General features: G+C 42.3%; 1 pseudogene; it reads left to right on the forward strand.

Annotated features, from left to right (window-relative positions):
• The first annotated feature begins 3,673 nt into the window (after window positions 1–3,673).
• Window positions 3,674–7,219, forward strand: LOC101343579 (N-acetyl-D-glucosamine kinase pseudogene; annotated as a pseudogene).
• Window positions 7,220–9,063: the final 1,844 nt, after the last annotated feature.

Consider the following 9,063-nt stretch of genomic DNA (forward strand, 5'->3'; position numbering starts at 1 on the left):
TGATGGGTCCTACTTCTGGCCCAGGGGACTCAGTAATTGCCGAAGCCAGTCCCAGACCCAGTGCAGAGCAGGGAGCGGGGAGGTAAATGGGTGAGAGGCTTTTCCCTAAGGGGGGTGTTTTTATCCACACCATGGGCCAGATGCAAGTACTTATCTTTCATTGATCTAGGGCTGCTTCTCACTGGTTCTGGATGGCCGAGTAGACTCTCTGCCACTGGGTCTCTCCCAATGTGAAAAACACCTCTGGAGCACTGCTGCTTGCTTGCCTCCCCGCTCACCCCTGAGCTGATCCGGCCTGAAGGGTTCAGGCTCTCACCAGGTCAGGTCTGGCACCTCCTCGCTGCTTCCGAACTGTCTCTCCCTCCCCCTGCCACTCAGTCCGAATCCTCAACTTTGTCTTTGAAGTTCAGGGCTCCTAGATTTTCATGTATAATCGATTTAGTTGTTTTTTCGGTTCTTTGTTGTAAGAGGGACCACTGGAAGCATCTGACTACTCTGCCATCTTTCTGGTTTGGTTTTTGGTAGTAAAAAGAATTGATCAACATTCAACCATTTCAGGAGGTAGCATATGACCGAGAACTGATGGTACTGAAAGAAGAGGTGCAAGCTGCACTGAAGGCATTGGCAAAAAACAAGGGTCCAGGAATTGACGGAGTACCAATTGAGATATTTCTACAAATGATTGCAGCACTGGACGTGCTCTCTTGTCTATGCCAAGAAACTTGGAAGACAGTTACCTGGCCAACCAACTGGAAGAGATCCATATTTGTACTCATTCCAAAGAAAGGAGATCTGACATAATGCAGAAATCAGTGAACAATATCATCATTATCACACATAAGTAAAATTTTGCTGAAGATCATTAAAATCGGTTACAACAGTAACAGGGAACTGCCAGAAATTCAAGCCGGATTCAGAAGACGATGAAGAACAAGGGATATCATTGCTGATGTCAGATGGATCATGGCTGAAAGCAGAGAATAAGAGAAATATGTTTGCCTGTGTTTCATTGACGATGCAAAGGCATTCAACTTTGTGGATCATAACAATTTATCGATAACAGTAGGAAGAATGGGAATTCTAGAACAGTTAATTGTGCTCATGAAGAACCTGTACTTAGACCAAGAGACAGTCGCTCAAATAGAACAAGGGGATACTATGTGGTTTAAAGTCAGGAAAGGTGTGTGTCAGGGTTGTATAGTTTCACCATATTTATTCAATCCGTATGCTGAGCAAATAAACTGAGAAACTGGTATATATGAAGAACGGGACATCCGAATTGGAGGAAGACTCATTAACGTCCTGCAATATGACACAACCTTGCTTGCTGAAAGTGAAGAGGATTTGAAGCACTTACTGATGAAGTGTAAAAACTACAGCCTTCAATATGGATTGCACCTCAATAAAGAAAACAAAAATCCTCACAACTGGACCAATAAGCAACATCATGATAAGCAAAGATTGAAATTGTCAAAGATTTCATTTTAATTGGATCTACAATCAATGCCCATGGAAGCAGCAGTCAAGAAATCAGACCACAAATTGCATTGGGCAAATCTGCTGCAAGAGATCTCTTTAAAGTGTTAAAAAGCAAAGATGTCACTTTAAGGACTAAGATACACCAACCCAAGCCATGATGTTTTCAATCGCCTCATATGCATGTGAAAGCTGGACAATGAATAAGGAAGATCAAAGAAGATTTGATGGCTTTGAAATATGGTGTTGGCAAAGAATATTGAATATACCATGGGCTGCCAAAGGAGGGAACAAATCTGTCTTGGAAGAAGTACAGCCAGAACGCTTATTAGAAGTAATGATGGCGAGACTTCATCTCACTTAGACTTAGAACATGTTATCGGAAGGGACCAGTCCCTGGAGAAGGGCATCATGCTTGGTAAAATAGAGAGAGGGTCATGGAAAACAAGGAAGAACCTCAACCAGATGGACTGACACAGCGGCTGCAACAATGAGCTTAAACATCGCAATGACTGTGAAGATGATTGAGGACTGGGCAGTGTTTCTTTCTGTTGTACAGAGGGTCACTATGAGTCAGAATGGACTAGATGGCACCTAACAAAAACAACAACAAAATAACTATATGTTCATTTATACTTCATGTGTTTGTAAAGCAAACATTTATTGGTGATAATGTCTATATGTTATTTAGCAAATATTTATTAATTGCCTGCTATGACTGAATGAGGGGGATAATTTGAGTAATAAGAAGTATTCTCTACCTGCTAAAAGGCTGAGGTGGTAGACATTTTTATAATGTAGTATCTTATGCTTGTTTCTCTACTTCAGATTATGGTAAAGTCACAAGGTAACTTTGGGGACACATCAAAGATTTCTCATATAGATTATTTTAGAATAAAAGAATTCAGCTAGGAATGAATATATTGGACAAAATAAAACTGAATTTACGCTCATTAATTTAACAAAAATTTAGTGAACACTTATCCCCACGCAGGATGCTTCAAGTGAGGAATGTAGTACAAAGAAGAACTATCTGAACTCTCTGCCACGCGGAAGCTTATAGGTCAGTTGGGTGGATAACAGAAGAACAATGACAACAGCAAGAAGCAATATTTAATAAATAACATGAGGTGAGAATAAGAAAAAATATGATAAGAATTTAGGGGAAGGGAAAAAATGTATCACGCATTGATCAAATTTAGAGTTAATGCTGGGTAAAGATAGTTAATGGATTAGAATATAATCGGAATTCCAAGAGCTAGCCATGGGCTCAAATAATAGATAGAATTTATCAAAATGAAACAATGTAGTTTGGAGAACAAAACTAAGAAAAAAAACCCATAACTGTCAATAATATTAATAATTAATATTTATTGAACAATTTCTACTTGACAGACACTAAGTGCTTATGCATATTAACTTATTTAATCATAAAACATCCCAATGAAATGAATACCGTTACCATCTTTATCTTTACCATTGAGGACACCAGGGGCAATGAATGATAACACCAAGATTAGAACCCAGGAAGTCCGGCTTGAAAGTTTACACTTGTTAAACCAAACCGGTTGCTGTACAATCATTTCAGATTCATGGAAACCTCATGTGTTTCCGAGAGGAACTGTGTTCCATAAGGTTTTCAAAGGCTGTGACCTTTCAGAATTCCAAGGTGCCTCTTGGAAGATTGGAATGGCCAAGGTTTCAGCTGGCAGTCAAGCTCGCTTAACCATTTGCCCTAGCTAGGGACTTCTTTACGCTTGTTAGACACTAGCCCGGTGGCATAGTGGTTAAGTGCTACGGCTGCTAACCAAAAGTTGGCAGTTTAAATCCACCAGGCAGTCCTTAGAAACTCTATGGGGCAGTTTCACCATCCTATAGGGTCGCTATGAGTTGGAATCCACTCGACTGCAACGGGTTTTTTTTTTTAATAGTATACTGTCTTATTTCATTTAAAAACTAGAGTGTTCAAAACCAAAATGTAATAGTTCTACGGCGTTTATCATTAGTCAAATAGCTTCTAGAGTGTTGTATTCAAATTAATTAACTCATTAATATAAAATGAATATTAATTTCAAATATGATGGCGGGGGGGGCGGCGCGTGGCAGTCACGTGGTGTGAGGTAGGGCAAGCGGGCTGGAGGGCGGTTAGCGCCTGGTGGGAGCCAGGTGGGAGGGTAGCAAAGCGCCGAGCTGCAGTATGGCTGCGCTCTACGGAGGTATAGAGGGAGGAGGCACGCAGTCCACGGTCCTTTTACTCTCTGCGGATGGGCGGATCCTGGCAGAAGCGGATGGACTCAGCACAAACCACTGGGTGATCGGCGCAGACGAGTGTGTGGAGAGGATCAACGAGATGGTGAACAGGGCCAAGAGGAAGGCAGGAGTGGACCCTTTGGTGCCTCTGCGCAGCCTGGGCCTGGCCCTGGCCGGTGGGGAGCACGGGGACACGGTGAGGATCCTACTGGAGAAGCTAAAGAGTCGATTCCCTCACCTGAGCGAAAGCTACGTAATCACCACGGATGCCGCCGGCTCCATCGCCACAGCTGTGCCGGACGGTGGGATTGTGCTCATCTCTGGGACAGGCTCCAACTGCAGGCTCATCAACCCTGATGGCTCTGAGAGCGGCTGCGGAGGCTGGGGCCACATGATTGGAGACGATGGATCAGCCTACTGGATTGCACACCAAGCAGTGAAAATAGTGTTTGACTCTATGGACAACCTGAAGGCGGCGCCTCATGACATTGGCTACATCAAACAGGCCATGTTCAACTATTTCCATGTGCAAGATCGGCAAGGAATTCTCACCCACCTGCACAGGGACTTTGATAAGGGCAGGTTTGCTGGGTTTTGCCGCCCAATTGCAGAAGGCGCTCAGCAGGGAGACCCCCTTTCCCGGTACATCTTCAGAAAGGCTGGGGAAATACTGGGCAGACACATAGTAGCTGTGTTGCCTCAGATTGACCCAATCTTGTTCCAACAACAGATGGGCCTCCCCATCGTGTGTGTGGGCTCTGTATGGAAGAGCTGGGAGCTGCTGAGGGAAGGGTTCCTCTCCGCGCTGATCAAGGGCAGAGAGAGCCAGGCTCAGAACTCTTTCTCCAGATTCACCTTAATGAAGCTAAGGCAGTCCTCGGCCCTGGGTGGGGCCAGCCTGGGGGCCAAGAACATAGGGCACCTCATCCCCATGGACTACAAGACCAATGTCATTGCTTTCTACTCCTACACCTTCTCTGATGGGGCTGGCCCCAGCTGTACCCCTTCCAATCCCCGTGAACATTTGTCAGTGGAAAGGAGGCTTTTTCTTTCTTTTTTCTTAAAAAAAAAAACAAACAAACCCATATAGAAGAAAATAAGCATAATTTACCCACTCCTTCCTGCAAAAAATAAGTTGAGAGGGGGATTATTGTTTAACATGGAATTCAAGATTTAAAAAATGAATGGATAAACTTAGAAAGCCTAGATTTTGTACAGAGAAATGAGACCCAGATCGTGTTGATTATAATACATCCTGTGTAGACTTGAAAGCAAAAGAACATTTGTCATGGAGGAGAGAAGAATTCATAGTTATATCGTATTTGTTTTGGAATGATAAGGCAGATAATATTTCAATGAACTACTAAATCTGCAAATGAGAGTGTCCTATTCAATTCAACAGTTAGGGGGTCACTAGTGTTCTTAGACCTTAACAAAGCAGAGAGAACAGAGTCAGACATTTTTTTGTAGAAGGCAAGGATTGAGGCGTGAATGGAGACTTGGATGTGAAGGCTGGGAGTACAGGCACTCAGAATTCCTGAAGTAAAGAGAAGGCATCCAGGTGAAGGAATTATGTTCTAGAAGGAGAAAAACTTCCTGGAAGTTTCATCCGTGTATGCCTGATCCTCTCACTCCATAAACCTTAGTGTCCGACTCCAAACGAACCATGTTAAGGCACCCGAGGTAGACTCATTATGTGTGTTGACGGAATGATAGCCTCTCATCTCACGTTACTTCAAAAACACTAGAAGCAGAGTTGTCTTCTTTCCCATGCTCCAGGCTCATTTCTTGTAGCAGTGTAATATCCACTGAACTAAAATAGCTGTCAACTTGCTAATAAATAAGAAGTATTAAACAAAACTCACTCTAATGGAGCTGTGTGGGGGTAACAAGGTATTCAGAGCCAGTCTAGCATCCCAGCAGCTCACTCCTGAGGGCGCCACTTCATAAACAGAGGCATTGATGGGCATCCCTGAGCTCTGGGGCTTTCCAATTCCCACATGTCATCAACAAGTGAGGGAGATATTAATGGGAACAGTGCTTTATATCACTATCAGAGTTAAACAAGCTCATCATTAGCATTATGGGAGGAATTTCACAATGTCCGTGTCTGAAAAACCCCTCTGTTCACAGCTGGTGTATGCGTCTGTGTGCATGTGTCTGTGTTTATATGTGTGTGTGTGTGACTGTGCCGGTAACACTATACGGAACTGATAAGTTTTTTTTTTTTTTTTTTTAAATCAGCTTGTGTACACTAACAATGTTTCTGACAAAATAAAAAGAAAAGATGTTTGGAATAAGTAAAAGCATTCATTTATCTCCCCACCCTCTCACCCCTGCTACAAAGGCATCCATCTGGTATATCTGAAGTAGAGAAATCCAGAATTGTGGATATTGTCTGGGGCTCCTTGCCTCCGCACACTAGTTCTGAACAATATTGCTCGAACTACTCCAGATGGATGGTGTGTGGCTGCTGACCACAGAACTTTCTCCTCTACGCGAGTTAGGGCAGGTGAATAGGAACACAAGGCCAGATACATAATTTTCAGTGCACAGTGCGAAAGGAAAATGTGAGGCCCCTTGTTCAAACACATATTCAGAATTTCAAGTGGGCTGCAGCAGAACATTAAGCCAAGCTCCGTGCCCTTCTGTGGGACTCCACAGGTCATGGACTCATGAAGCCAGCGCTATAGAAAGGAATCAAAGACTGGAATTCCTATAAAACAGCCACATACATTTTTATTACCCCATTCAACTTAGAACACCTCCATACATTATTTTACATTTCCACAATGCTCCATTCTTAAAAATTAACCTCCCTTTCAAAATGGAGTCCCTGTTGAAATCAGTGGCGGCTTAGAATGACTTAACACGTGGGCATGGTCTCTTCAACATTGTGAGTTTAACCTACTCACTTCCCACTCCTGTCCCTTGTTTTTCTCTCCTTCTGTCAGTTGGCTCTGTTGTCGCTCCTGAAGAGCTATCGTGTGCCGTTGAGTCTATTCTGACTCCTAGATACCATATAGGACAGAGTAGAACTGCCCCATAGGGTTTCCTAGGCTGTAATCTTTACCGAATCAGATGGACAGGTCTTTCTCCCATGGGGAGGCTGGTAAGTTTGAACCGATAACCTTTCAATTAGCAGCTGAGCACTTAACCATTGCACTACTGTGGCTCCTTTCATGAACAGCACAATTCTGAAAAGGTCTATATGCTTCCATTCCTTACAAAATTGATGTAATATCTGCCTCAGTTATCTTCCCTGTGAAATAGTAAAAGTAAATTCTGTTCTTGCTCTTTTTGTCCTCCTTAGGAAATGGCTATTTGCTTAGCAGAATTGGTAAGCCATGACTAAAACTTCCTGGGTGTTCACTGTGGTCTACAGATGATCTGCTGCACTGGATTTACCAAGCCAACCCTCATCAACATCTGGGAGGCCATCCCCTGGACGTCCGAAAGATATGTGTCGCAGATGCTGCTGCTGCTCTTATAAAAATTATGCATCCATATACCGGGGAAAAAATTAAAAACAACAACCAAAAAATAAGGAATTGGATGGAGGCAGTAACTGTCAAAAAAGGAAAAAAAAAAAGGTTTCTGCCATTTCCGTTTAAGGCTAACTAGCATTTGTCAGTTCTGGAGCTAAGCCATTATTAGTGTCTCCTGAAAATGCAAGTTTGGGATTTGCCTCTGTTAATAAAAAGAAAAATAAAAGAAGCAACCAGAAAGCTGTTGTGATAAGGTATATGGATAAATGACACCATTTGGCCTTAACTGTATGAGATGAATAAGGCCACACTATAACTACCTCTCGCCAGTAGCTTTTCTCTATTTTCCAAGTCCCACAAACTGAGTAAAGCCACAAGTTCTCATCCAGTCTTCATTTTCTCACCAGCTCATTTTCTCCATCAACAAGAAGTAGAAAAAGATGACATGGAAGGATCTATGAAAAAACAAAAGGCGTATATAATATATATAAACATACATTTATAATTATGGACGAATTCACTCTTCTTCCTAATTCAACTGGAAAAAACATTCATCTACCCAGGGCCTTTTCTGGCTGGGATGGTGCAGCTGGCTGGCATTTCAGCCATTTTTTCTAGACACTGGCCACTGCCCAGCTCAGGGATTTGGAGCTAGGTGAGCCTGCCTGGCAAGAATTGAATGATTAATCATATCATTCAGATATCTGTAATTAAAAAAAAAAATCCATTCTCTAGAACTGTCTATTTAAAAATATGTTTGATTTCTGACGAAGAAACCACGGTAAACATGCTTTTTCCACAAAGCAGCAAAGAGCGCAGATGCACCTAGAGGGTTAAGGTAGTTAAATAGAAAGATATATGTTTTAACCGAGTTGTGCTTTAAAATTACTTCTAATTTATCCACTTACCAGACATGTATCGAGGTAAAATGATCAGCAGTAATGTGCTGCAGAAAGATATATACTTTTTTAATTGTAGCCAAGAGGAAAAAAGCAGCATGGAATAACTTAATCGTTGCTAATTATAATATCACTGAGGTAATTACAATAGATTTTGATTGTCTCATTTTCACACCAGAGGAGGGCACAATGCTGGTGTTTCTCTTAATACGTATTTGTTTTTAGAGAAGAGCTGACAATTACACTAATTGTAGTCACAGCATGAAACTTTGTTTTTAAAGAAAAATTTGTCTACATGTCACATGGAATAAACGCACCCTTTCTGTTTCGTTAGGTGCAAATTAAAAACACATTAATTGCTTTGTTTATTGTGGTAAGAGATCTCTGCATTGTTGCAAATATTACCAATTTTACAGGAGCAAAATTCATTTCAAAGTCCTCAAATCCCAAGCAAGTGTCCCACTGCTAAAATGGGTCACTTTTATGAAGGCTTTGGAAGACAGCCTGGTCACATCGCCTGAAAACCACAGCGATTCTCCAATTCCCAACTTCCACTCAGGAAGATGCAAGAAACTCCTGATAAGAAACTGCCAATGACGGCTGAATTCTTAGATGCATCTTATCCAGCTGCTGCAAAATCCAGTTTGAACACCAAACATATCTGAGTGTACAGGGTATGCTGTAAGGAACTGGTTGACAAGGCCTCATAACCCAGGTAGCTAGAAACATGACCCCTACCACAGTAGAAGACAGGAAGTCAAAGGCCCTATATTTGCAAGTGTAATCAGAATGGGCTCCGGGTCTGCATCACTTCTTCTCCTTGCCCACACGTGGGCTGCAGACAGAGGCAGCCTCTATCGTCATCCTCTCCCTGCTACTAAGAAAGCACCTCTGAGCTCGACTTTTCCCTCTATGAGATGCTAAAGTGCACTTCCTGCATTGACCTTTCC

Source organism: Trichechus manatus, unplaced genomic scaffold (genome assembly GCF_000243295.1).
Source record: "Trichechus manatus latirostris isolate Lorelei unplaced genomic scaffold, TriManLat1.0 scaffold00019, whole genome shotgun sequence".
Taxonomy (NCBI): domain Eukaryota; kingdom Metazoa; phylum Chordata; class Mammalia; order Sirenia; family Trichechidae; genus Trichechus; species Trichechus manatus.